A 13,711-nucleotide genomic window follows, 5' to 3' on the forward strand; every position below is an offset into this window, starting at 1 on the left:
AGAATAGCACTATCTAATGATCTTAACATCTTTGCTATAACATTACTTCCATAGATACACTTTTCTTTTCATATACACACATTCTTCAAAGTGAAACACAGATTTCTATGATTTCTTAGAAAATAAAATGCCCCATATTCAGTTGTAATACCCTTAGAACTTTACCTGGATCCCATTTCTCTCCCTCCTTTCCTAAAGCTAACCTTTAAAATAAAGTTGGTATATCTTTTCCACCCATCTTTTTATGCTTTTACTGAGTATTTGTCCACAAACAACAAAGTACTGTACTGATGTATGTGCTTTTAAAACTACAAAAATGGTGTCATGTACTTATTCTGTCACTTGCTTTCATCACTCAACGTCACGTTTGAAAGTTTTGTTCATTTTCTAGATACAGTAACTGAGGTTTATTGATCTACTATGCTTTACACTTTCTAGACATTGACATTTCATCATTTATTCATCTGGTTCCCAAAAAATGGAAATTTGGATTTTACCAGTTTTGTGATTATTGTTGTTTTTTTCTTCAGTATTACAGTGTGCAACTGACACTTCCATGCATGGTGAATGAAAGTTTCTCTGGAGTTCATACCTACATGTGGAATTACTGAGCTCACAGAAATATGCCAAAATGCACATAGAAAAATACTTATTGCAGAACTGTTTACAAAACGAAAATTGAATAGTCAAATTATATTCATCAACAGCAGAATAGATATATGTTTTAATATATTTATGCAATGTTATTAAAGAGAATGGGGTAGATCGATCAATCTAATTTCAGAAAAATTCTCAAAATTGATTGCTCAGTGAAAAAATCAAGTTACAAAACTAAATATAAAACAATCTCAATTTTCATATAAATAAATAATAAAATTAATAATGTATATTCATAGCTAGGAAAAAAACCCAGAGAATTAATTAAGAAATTCATGTTAGTGGTTGTCCATGATATATAGGATAGACATGTATTTTCTCTATTTTGTAGTTCTGCAGTTCTAGATATGCATTATTTTAATCTACACCTATTTTAATCTAACCAAAATAAATATATAAATACAATTTATTCTTATCTGGATAACAGCACATTTTGATTTTCTGGCCACTAATAATCCTTATAAGGACTACTTCTTCCACTAATTCCTAACTCATTTCTGGTTTTAGCACAACAAACTAGAATCAGTACCTACCTAGATTACTGCAATCTCCTCCTTGCCATGCCTTGAGATTTCTTGAAGTTAAAATTAATTACACTCACCAGTACTACTTTTACCAACAACCCTTCTAACATGATCACCTTGTCTCTCCCAGGCCTGACTCCTAATTACCTTCTATATTAATCATGGGATTTCACGTAAAGAAAAGATAACTGTAAAATTCTAAAGAAGGTTTTCAGTGAAACAGAAGAGTTATTTGTCTCCCGGAGAAACATATTTGGGTGCCCAACCAAGTTTCCTTAGGATGGCATTTACTTGTGGGAATTAAACATTATCTAAAAACCAGACTCTTATTCTTAAATAATCATAAAAATTAATTTCCCTATTGTTTCAAAATTGATATTCAAGCTAATAATGCTCAGGAAGAATTATACAAATTCCATAAGCTGTTATTCACCAAGCACTATGTGTATGGAATTGAACACATTGTAGTAAATAAGACAGATCAGCTCGAAGTCCAACATCTCATCAGCTCTAAGTCCGAAACCACATCATCTGAATCAAGTGGGGATAAGGCTTGGGTGTAATCCATTATGTTCAGCTCCTGAAGCACAATTCCTCTTCATCTATGGACCTATAAACCTAAAGAGACAAGTTATCTTCCCCCCACCTTCTTAACAAATAATGGTAGGATAGGCATAGGATAACAGCTATCTACATTCCAGTTCAAAAGGGGTGGGAGAGAGGGGAGTAAAAAAGAGTCACTGTTCCAGAGCAGTTCTGAAATCCAGTGGGCAAATGGGATTTTCTTGATTAGGTTTCAAGGCCTGGGAATTATTCTCCTTGGCTCTCAGCTCCATTTTCTGAAGTCTCCATCCTTCTTGGTTCGGCCCTTCGAGTGATCTTTCCTTTTTCACGAAAGGTAGCATATGTTTGTTGCCCAGCAGTTTTATCAGCCTGCTTCCTGCCAGTAGAATTTTGGAGATTTGACAGCCTCCTTTCCTTTTGTGCCTTCTCTATCTCTTTCAGCCTAAGCTGGCAATGTTTTTGCTGAAATAAATTTCTCAAGAACTTTGTGGGTCTTCCATGGATTTCACAGGGATTCACTCTAGTAGAGAAATGCCATATCCACAGATGCTTTCAATATTATCCCTTTTCTATACCTTGGCCTCCTGACAAGATGGATAATGAACAATACTCTTAAGCCTCCCAGAGGTACCCTGGTTTGATGTAGAAGATCAATGAGGCATACCTTTAATCTCCTGAGAGGGCTTTTGTGTGACTGAATACTCTGACATTTTGATCTTTCGCAATGCAAAAGGTTGTATGGTCACACACTCAATTATTTCTTGATACCATACTTTTGGCAGACATAGCATCTTCTGCCATTTGGACAGGCTGAGAATTTTCAAAATCATTCAATCCTAGTTCATTTTTGTTTAACATTTCTTCCTTCAATTTACCTCTGTCTACTCACATGTTATTATAAGCAACAAGAGAAAACCAGGCGTCATCTTTGGTACTTCACTTGGAAATCTCCTTAGCTATACGTGTAAATTCATATTTCACAACGTTTCACATATTTCATTAATATTTCTGCCAGCACATAATAGGATCCCTCTTCCTCCAGTTTCCAATAACATTCTCCTCACTTCTGAGCCCTTCAGGGCAGTGTTCTCAAAGTCAAGGTTTCTACCAACTGTCTGTTCATAATAATTCAGGCTTCCTCTATTATGCTCCTCAAAATTTTTCCAATAGGCCTCTGCTTATTGACCCATCCCAAAGCCACTCACACATTTTAGGTATGTATTATAGCAGCACGCCTCTCTTTTTTTTTTTTTTTTTGGTGGTACGCGGGCCTCTCACTGTTGTGGGCTCTCCCATTGTGGAGCACAGGCTCCGGACGCGTAGGCTCAGCGGCCATGGCTCACGGGCCTAGCCGCTCCGCGGCGTGTGGGACCTTCCCGGGCCAGGGCACGAAACCGTGTCCCCTGCATCGGCAGGCAGACTCTCAACCACTGCACCAGCAGGGAAGCCCCACACGCCTCTCTTGATACCAAAATCTGTATTACTTTTCTGTTACTGCATAACAAATTACCATAAACTTAGCAGCTTAAAGCAACATCCAGTTATTTTCTCCAAGTTGTTTGACTCAGGAGTCTGGGCATAGTTTAGATAAGACCTCTGCTCAGAGCCTCGAAGGCTGTATTCTGGGCTCCAGGTCTGTGATTCCCATCTAGAGCTTAGGGTTCTCTTCCAAGCTCATTCAGATAATTGGACGAATTCAGTTCCTTGATGCTGTAGGACTAAGGCTTTCAGTTTCTACAGGCTGCCTCTCTCCTAGTCAAAGGCAATTTACACTACAACTCTGCTTTCTTCTAGGCCAGCAAGGGAACATCTCTCTTTAAAGAGCTCATCTGATTAGGTCAAGCTCATCTAGTAAAAAATCTCTCTTTTGATTAACTTAAAATCTATCGATTAGGGACCTTAATTACATCTAAAAATCCCTCTCTATATATATCCCTTTAAGATAGGAAGAAAACTGCTGTCTCACTCCCAACTTCCCCATCATGACACACACATACATACATACACAAACATACTTAGTTGTAGATCATAAGGTTTTCCCAAGATACGTCCATATAGGTGCATGATTTTCTCCAGTGGTGCTAAACAGCCTTAGTTTAGCAGCAGAGAATATTGACAGTGGAACTGATCCAAAGAAGGAGGATAAAGAGGTCCCTAAAGGATTTTTAATATGGAGAAGCAGGAGATATTCGGAGGAGGAACTGAGAGTGGATAAAGGCATCAGGACCAAGACAATGACACACAAAAGGGCAGCCAATCATCCTGTGATCTAAGTAGAACAGAAATCTCAATGGAAAGACTTTCCTAAGAAATTCTTAGAGGAGCATAATTGCTCATACTCCACCTTTTAACTAACCAAGAAGTGGTAATCGGACAAACCTTCTAGGAGAGGGCTTACCAACCGAGACTGCATTTAATCTGGAGATGGACAGATGCACTGGAGGCAACCTGAGGCACACACACACCCACCCCCTGCCACTTTCCAGGTGTGGTTCTCAGACTTGACAACAAGGACAATTTTTTATTTCATAGGAACCAAGATCAGTGGTTAAATGAAATGACAGTACTGTGCATTAGTTTCCTATTGCTGCTGTAATAAATAACCACAATTTCCTGGCTTAAAAAAACACAAATTTATTATTTTATAGTTCTGTCATCAGGGCTGCATTCCTTTTGGGGGTTCTAGGAGAATCTGTTTTCCTGCCTCTGCCAGCTTCTAGAGATGAAATGCATTATTTGGTTCATGGTCCGTTCCTCTACCTCCAAAGTCAGCAGCATGGCATATTCAAATCTCTCTCCTATTCTGATATTCTTGTCTTCTGTAAGCATATTTGTGATTACATTGGACTTACTTAGATTACCCAAGATAATATTCCCATCTCAAAATGCTCAGGTTAACCACATCTGCAAAGTCTCTTTTGTCATGTAAGGCAACATTTCACAGGTTTGGGGATTAAAGTGTAGACATTGTTGAGGGCCATTATTTTGCTTACCATAACAGTCAAATGCCTTTCTAATATTCAAACTCAATTAGTTTATTTGACTGCTGATGAAAATTCTCAGTAATATATTAATGAGTTTGCTTATAAAATTCATTTGCAATATATTTCTACAGATTTTTATATTCTCTAAGAAAATAAGAGAGATTGTAATTCACAAATTTGATTAGCTAACAGAAAGTATTAAGAAACATCATGTTCCTAAGGAGCTGCTTCAAAGCATTCACAAAGCATCTAATCTGCTCTTATAACTGTCACTTAAAGTAAGGGAAAAGTGGATATTATTACAGCCATTTTCAAGTTAGGAAAATAAAGCATGTAGTGGCTTAAGTGGCTTTCCCTAGATCACTCAGGGAGGAATACTGAAGGAGTTATGAATAGAACTCAGCCTCCTCTATTCCCATTCAGTAGCTAAAAAGGCTAGGAATAACGACAATGATTCATACTGACTATCTAGTGCTCTTCTCCAGAGCACATCATATCCAAAAGAGAAATCATCACAGAGGCATTAATATGCCTTTGGTTAGTTTTATTTTAATCTCCTCGTTTCAATAAGCTCAAAAGAAGTATAGAGAACATGTTTCAACCTGTTTGGGAAATCTACTAGACCTTGAGTCATTTTGCTTGAATTTCAAATAGGTTTGGAAGGTTTTAAACATTACTTTAAATTTTAAAAACATACATTGCTAATCTAACTGGTAGTTAAAAAGAAAAAGTAAAGGAATAATGCATGTGCTGAGAGCTTTAATTACAGTTGTGCTGACACAGTACTGTAGTAGAGTGGGAGGCTATGCTGCATGGTGGTAAAAGCTGGGGGGTCAGAGAGAATTTGGTTAGAATGCCAATTCTTCCATGCATACCAGCTGTGTAAACTTGGACAGGCCACCTACCCTCTCAGATTCCTTATCATAAAAATATAATAGCTATTTTACAGAGCTGATGTGAAGATTAAAAATAATGTGTGTAAATTGTATAACTGCATCACTTTGCTGTACACCTGAAACTAACACAACATTGTTAATCAACTATATTCCAATATAAAAAATTTTTAAAAGTAAGGTATGTAAAATACCTAGCACATAAAAGCATTTAATAACTTTCCTACCTAGGAAAAACCTAAAATGTACAAACAGATTTTCCTGCTAAAAATATGTGCAGTGGATACTCTGATATGCTGCCCAGATTCCACTTCAGGGAGGAAGGATTTATTCCCCAGGCTGCTGGGAGTGCTGCTTATGGAAAGCTGTTTGTTGTAATCAGCAATAAATAGGGATTGCCTTGGCTGAAGACAACCTCCTCACCCAATATCCAATATCCACCCCCATTCCATGGTGACCTGCCCCTGGACTGCCCCAGTTACTGATCCGAAGGTCTGCCGTCCTGATCAGAATTTACCATAGGGTTGGCTAAGGCCTCTGTTGAGACTACTTTCCAGCTCAACTTCTCCCTCTGTCCAGTCCTGCTTCTTCCATTTCACTTCTGTTCCACAGGTATTGATCTCAACAGCACTACTACAAGCCTCCTATACCCTAGTCAGTTAGGAGTCGTTATCTCAGGGAACCCCATCCAGCAACAAGGTTGCAGGGTGCGTTGCTCAGCATCTCATACGGACCTTACCATCATCATTCCCCACAAGGGCACAAGTGCACATGACACAACCAAACATTGTTCGGTTGCTCTGGCAAGGAGTGAAGAGTAAGGATTCTTAAGCCTTGCATATTACTTCTGCCACTGTTTACCAAGGAGCCGGAGTAAGTGTGACCCCTCTGCTCCCACTCTATTTTACACTTTCTGAACATCTTTCACTCACCAGTTTGTGTAAAGATTCATATCTAATAAGCAACAATATTGCTTATTGTTAAGATTGTTGTCTGGGGTTTGCTTTATAATACTCCAGAAAAAAAAAAAAAGAGGGAGGATAAATGAAACAAGATTGGTAAAATGTTGATCACTGATGAAGCTGGGTGACTGGTACAAAGAACTTCATCATACTATTCTCTCTACTTCTATAATATGTTTGAACTTTTCAATAATAAGAAAATTGGATATTAGTATGCCTTAAAAAAGTACATGCATGTACTTTTTAAAAATACATTTAAGGCATGTACTTTTATGATCAATTTTTAAGATAGGTTTAATAATATATATAAATTCTGTTCTACTTATGTTAAGCAAATAAATCTAAGAAAATACGGAAAAAGTCATATTTCCCAAAGCGGATAAAATAGAGCTTGTTAGGCATCTTTCCAAGTAGTTCTCAAATTTATTTTTAAAGTTGCTGAGGCCTTCCTTAAAAGCAAACCCCATAAGGCATTTCAAACTAACCTTATAAGAGATTTTTAAAAGATTTACTTTTCTTATTAAAAGTACAATGTACAGCTCTTCTGTGCATTATACAGACTTTTAGATTATTGAGATATTATAATGTAATGGCGAATTATTCCAGTTTTTAAAAGCTCAAATATCTAAATGTCTTTTTGAAAACAATATGAGTTAGTATAATATGTTTATAAAATCTAGCCTAACCACATCCTACTTTCTCCTCAACCCTTAAAAAGGACTTTGGAGACTCAGTAACTGGTACCACCGATATTATTTAAATTTTGGTCAGAACAACTCTGTTCTATATTTATATATAATGATTAAGTGTTGTTAGAATCACAATAAGAGAAGGTAGTGTCTGACAAGTATTCAGTCTGCATAGAGTGGTATTATTTCTGTCTAACTCTCAAATGTTTATTTTAAGTATGCTGTGATGAGGAAACCCAGAAGCGTCCAAATACACTACACAAACACGTTTCCTATATTTGTATTCTTCTACATTTAAAGGGCTTTCTGAAATCTGAGATCTCTACCAATTGAGGTAGTTTAATCCAACACTTTGGAGAATAGCATCATTCAGAAAATGAGTTTTCTCAAAGGGACTTGATTATTTCAATAATTATAGAGTTGCCCTAAGGGCTTCCTATAGCCAGGTTATTATTAGGTACAGGTGTTCTTTATATAAATAAGACTTGGTTGACCTGAAACAAAAAGAAGGGAATGGAACATTCTAAAGACAAACACATAAATGGTGTGTTTAGGAGCCAGTCTAATAGTCTATGAAGACTTAATTTTTAAAGCATTTTACCTAGCTCTCTGGACTACCCCCAAATAAACAATCAAATAAAATCCAAATATGTATAAAATATATGCATGTGACACCCAGTCCATGAGAGATTTGAGAAGAATTTGGTGTAAGATAAATAAGAATGAGATGGGATGACAATCAGGAAAACTAGGTTATAGTACTAGATTTGCCACTAACTAGATCTATGACCCTGGGAGCTTAATTTCTCTGAATCTCAGTTTCTCCATCTGTAAGATGAAGGCCCCTTACTGTTAATTATATTCCAATGTTTAGGAATCAAGTATTATATTTTCAATATTAATAAGCAATCATAAAAATTTTAAGCAATTGGATTAAAAGAATCTTGAATGGAAATTAAACAAGGATAAAAAATGTAAATAAAATTTTTCTAAAAGTTGAAAATAAATGTTAATTACTATATAAAAGTTTAAGTTTCCAAATAAGTGTTCCATCTCCCACACTACGTTTTCCTGAAGTTTTCTGAGATAACATGGGATTGACCTTATGCCAGGAAATCTAATGCATGCTCTGTAAACCTGGTTATTCAAATATAAGCCATGCAATTTTATAATTCAAATCGATTTTATAATTCTAATGTATTATTAAGTTAAATTCAACAGTTATAGTCTCTAATATTTGGAAATTTCACTTTTAACCAAAATGTATAAAATTTGAAGTGCTGCATTCAAGGTACTTGTGGGCTTATTCAACAGGGAAACTACTTCAGGCTGGGAGAACAATAAATATAAATTTTCATACTGTAATATAATTATGAGGCAACATTAAATCGGTAAAATTCAGGTGGTAAGCCTAAAAACCCAAGAAAACTGTAGATATATGTAATTATTTTTATACATTATAATAATTCCCATATCTGCAATAACAGCAACTATAGGTGCATATGGAGCTTTAATAAGACAAATAATTATGTTTCAATAATTAAACATATATGTCACATTTTAATTCTTACAATGCATTTTGAATGTGTTATATCATTTAAATCACAAAATAATTTAAGCATAATATCTCCATTTATTTTATAATTTCTATTTTATGGATAAGGAGATTGATCAGGTAAAACTTTTAAAAGAGCAAGTATGTTGCCTTAAATAGATAGAACATGATGCTATCCAAATCAAGCTACTTGCTAAAATTCCCGTAAGAGTAGAGTCTTAGAAAATCATAATATATACTGAAAATCTATTTAGTCCACAAATAGATTTTCAGTATCTACTGATATACTAATATAGCTTTTTGTTCCTTAATTTATTGATGCAATGAAAGATATTATTGATTTCCTGATGTTTAACCATCCTTTCAGTCCTAGAATGGATTCTACTAGGTCATGGGCATCATCTTGTGATTAAATTGCTATATTCTCTTGTAATATTATACCTAGATATACATAGACATGAGAGAGTTAATTTTTAAAAAATTTTTACTTTGGTGTTATCTTAGTTGGGATTAAGTGCCAGCATTATGTTAGCCTCATAAAATGAAACTTTATATATTTTTCTATGGCCAGGAATAATTTAGAATTTATAACTTATAGTGACATTCACTCATCATAATCAACCTCTTTTTTCTCTTTATCGTACTTACCTGAAAAATCCCAATCCTGGCTAAATGTAACTCTCTGCCTAAAACCAAACAAAGCAGCCTAACATTGTTCAGAGAAAAATGTATTTTCCACTCTCCAATATGACTCTTTCAGACTTTCAGTTTTCTCCTCCAGCATACCATTTCTCATGTCATTCTCAATTAATAGCCATGTTTGTTATTTCACTGGGGAAATAAAATCAAAAGAAAACCTCCTCAGAGTGAGGAAGGTTATCAAGGATAAAGAAGAGCATTACATGATGATAAAGGAGTCAATTCTCCAAGAAGGCATAATCATCTTTATTGTGTATGCACCTAACAATAGAGTGTCAAAATACAGAAGGCAGAAACTGATAGAACTGCAGGGAGAAATAGATGAATACATTATTTTAGTTGGAGATGTCAACACCCTCTATCAGACATGGGCAGATCCAGCAGGCAGAAAATCAGTAAGGACATAGTTGAACTCAATACCACCAATCAACTTGGTATACCAGATCTATAGATCTATTCATCCAACAACAGCAGAATACACATTCTTCTCAATATCACATGGACATTCACCAAAATAGACCATATTCTGGGCCATAAAACACACTTTAATAAACTTAAAAGGGCTTCCCTGGTGGCGCAGTGATTGAGAGTCCGTCTGCCGACACAGGGGACACGGGTTGATGCCCTGGTCCGGGAAGATCCCACATGCCGCGGAGCGGCTGGGCCTGTGAGCCATGGCAGCTGGGCCTGCGCTGTCTGGAGCCTGTGCTCCGCAATGGGAGAGGCTGCGGCAGTGAGAGGCCCACGTACCGCAAAAAATAAAAAATAAATAAATAAACTTAAAAGAATAGAAATCATACAATATCTGCTCTCAGATCACAACAAAATTAAACGAGATATCAATAACAGAAAGAGAATTCCCAAATATTATACGTGGAGATTAAATAACACTCTTTTAAACAACACATAGGTCAAAAGAGAAATCTCAAGAGACATTAAAAATATTCTGAACTAAATGAAATGAAAATAAAACTTATCAAAATTCGTGGGATCCAGGGAAAGCAGTGGGTAGAGGGAAATTTATACCTTTTAATGCATAGATTAGAAAAGAAGAAAGATCTAAAATCAATCATCTAAGCTTCCATCTTGGGAAACTAGAAAAAGAAGAGCAAGTTAAATCCAAAGTAAGCAGAAGAAAAGAAATAATAAAAATTAGAGCAAAATCAGGGACTTCCCTGGTGGTGCAGGGGATAAGAGTCTGCACTCCCAATGCAGGGGGCCCGGGTTCAATCACTGGTCAGGGAACTAGATCTCACATGCATGCTGCAACTAAGAGTTTGCATGTCACAACTAAGGAGCCTGCATGCCGCAACTAAGGAGCCCGAGACCTGCAACTAAGGAGCCCGCCTGCCACAACTAAGATGCAGCACAACCAAATAAATAAATAAAATTTTTTTAAATAAATAAGTAAATAAAATAAAACACCAGACCATAAGGTAGAATTCCAAATGATATTTTTTAAAAAATAGAGCAAAATCAATGAAATTTAAAACAGAAAACCAGTAGAGAAAATCAGTAAAATCAAAATCTTGTTCTTTGGGAAAAAGAATCAATAAAACTGATAAGCCCCTGGCCAGGTTAACTAAGGAAAAAAAGACAAAACCGACTAATATCAGATATGAAAGAGGGTACATCACTACAAATACCATGGACTTTAAAAGGATAAATAAGAAATACTACAAACATCTTTATGCCCACAAGTTTGGTAACCTAGATGAAAGGGACCAATTCTTTAAAAGACACAAGTGGCCAAAACTCACATAAGAAGAAATAGGCAACCTGAATAGACTTTTTGTTTTGTTTTGTTTTTATTTTCTTTTTATTCTTTTTTCATGTTACACAAATTCTCCCTAACAAATATATGTTGCTTTTGTGACCAGAAAAAAAGTTTTAAGAAAGGATGCAATGCTCGGAAGGAAAATCTATATGATCACTATTTACTTACATCTGTGTCAGATAAACATCCTATTACTGCCATAGCTTTTGCTTCCCATGCTGTATCAAAGAATGAGGTGAACTTTGAGCTACATCTCGTCAATAAATCCTCTATGTTCAGAAGGAGCAGTTCCTCCTCCTGCAAGTCATGTTCCCTCATGTAAACGCTTATAAACTTCTAGAAGATGGAAGGACTAAGCTCAAGGACCAGCACTTTATCAAACATTCGGAATACAACGCTGGTTGTATCCTCCTTCTCAGAATCAGAGAGGGCCAAATTGCAGTTGTATTTCCTATGCAGTGTGATTAACTCTTGCAGGTTATTTAACAAAGTCCTTAACTGACATACTTCTTCTGTGTTTTGATAATCCAAGGAACTCCAACACCAAGAGGTCACCAATCCTAACTCATATGGTTTTTCTGCTGTAAAAAATACCTCTGCCAGTTGAAGCCCATTTTCTGGCCACTCTGCCTTATCAGTTAGTTCAAGGTTCCTGGTTGCTTGTTCCAACCATTTTGCAAGAATTTTCTGTCCTTCAGGTACAGTCCTTTTCACAAATGGGATCACATCATTTTTAAGCCATGGACAAAGCTTTTGCAAGGAGACTGGTGTAGAAATTGAGTTGAGCAAGTTCTCAAGCGTTTTCACATCAAATCTGCTTTCAAAGTTTGTCCGATGTCTCAGCCAAAGGTACTGTGCACAAACAAGGTTCCCCTCTCTTCGATGTAAAAAAATATCCTTAAGGTCACCTTCATTATTCAGAAATTCAATCCAAGGGTTACCACTGAATTTTTCTTGTCCAAATGCTCCATAAAAAGTAGTCAACTTTGCATAAGCCCTCAGTACCTCTTTTAAGCCATCAGAATAGACAGGAACAGTTTTATCTTCTTTCTTCAAAAGTCTGGTTTTGGCATAATTAGCATTTCCTGGGTAGTTTCATAGGTTATCCATTGAGCCTCCAAGCAGTAATTCACCACAAATTCATAGTCCTGGATTTTATGCAGATTTTCCTTAGCTTCATCTACAAGTTTTTGCCATTTGGCCTGCTCACTGGTGTCCAGAGAACTCAAAGCTAGTTTCTCCAATACGTCATTTGATTTTACTTTGTAAACAAGCTTAACATCTAGTCCAAACTGAATGGCAAAGCTCTCGGCTTCAGCAAATCTGTGTTTGTGAAGTAACCAACTCTGTTTTCTGGTAAAGCTTCTGTAAGACATCTGAGTACTAAAACAGAGACTGAGTCTTCAGACAGTTCTGGATCATTTTTGCAAATTCCTTTCAGAAGGTATATGGTATCTGTGCTAATTCCTGTTTGGACCAAAGAAGAAACACTAGATACTTCCAAAGAATACAGTATTTCCATCATAGGTAATGAATAGACCATGAAGTTTCTCATCTTATTAGCAGTAGTAGTTGTCAGAGCTACTAATGTGAGATTTGTAACCCCTTGCCACATGATTGATGAAGGCTAATCTGCTTCTATGGTGAGAAGAAACTCTGCTATGTGAAGGGAGGGCCAGTTCCATATGGGAGTTAGGATGTAAATATCCCATAAGTTCAGCACATTATTGGTATCAAAAACAAAAAGTAGATTGTCCATCAGCTGGAACTTCTTTGCAACTTCAATAATCTCTGCATCAATAACACTCTTAACTTAGGTCATCCCTTTCCTAAAAGAATCTGGTGCCCATTTTGAGAATGCACAATTACCGGTTCCCCCAATTATCACAGGGATTTCGCTTGCTAAATCACCAGCCACAAGACTGAGACAACCAAGGGTATGATAATTTTCAGTAGAAATAAAACTGGACTTGATTTGTCCTTGTAACTTTTTTGCCATATGGAAGTCTACCTTTTCAATCGCTTGTTGAATTTTTACAAGCTGAAGGTTTGTAATACAAAAAAAATCCATCGTTTGTAAGAAGCAACATATAAAAGCTGCCTTCATTTGAACTATCTTCCCCAATAAGATTCGGTAAGTACACTGATTTTCATCGTTAGCTTTCTGAACAAAAGCGTTGGTGAGTAATGTTTGTTTTTTAAGATGCCACTTCGCTCCCCAACCAAAAGAAACTTTCCTTCTTGACACTCGCCAACCACATCCACTTCAGTAACTTTCCAGAGGAGATGTTTGCTAGTAAATCTACTTGATATAAAGCAGTTCCATGTTCTTTTCTTGAACCAACACTTAGGTACCCACTTCCTGTATCATCGTTAGCAGCTCAATATCGTTCCACATGTTGCTGAG

General features: G+C 36.3%; 1 protein-coding gene and 1 pseudogene across 5 annotated transcripts in view; both read right to left on the reverse strand.

Moving 5' to 3' along the window:
* The window catches only part of ANKS1B (ankyrin repeat and sterile alpha motif domain containing 1B), a 1,152,360-nt gene that overhangs the window by 756,723 nt on the left and 381,926 nt on the right, over positions 1-13,711 (reverse strand). The window lies entirely within an intron of this gene.
* Positions 1,919-13,702, reverse strand: LOC138414211 (kinetochore-associated protein 1-like; annotated as a pseudogene).

Source organism: Delphinus delphis, chromosome 11 (genome assembly GCF_949987515.2).
Source record: "Delphinus delphis chromosome 11, mDelDel1.2, whole genome shotgun sequence".
Taxonomy (NCBI): Eukaryota; Metazoa; Chordata; class Mammalia; order Artiodactyla; family Delphinidae; genus Delphinus; species Delphinus delphis.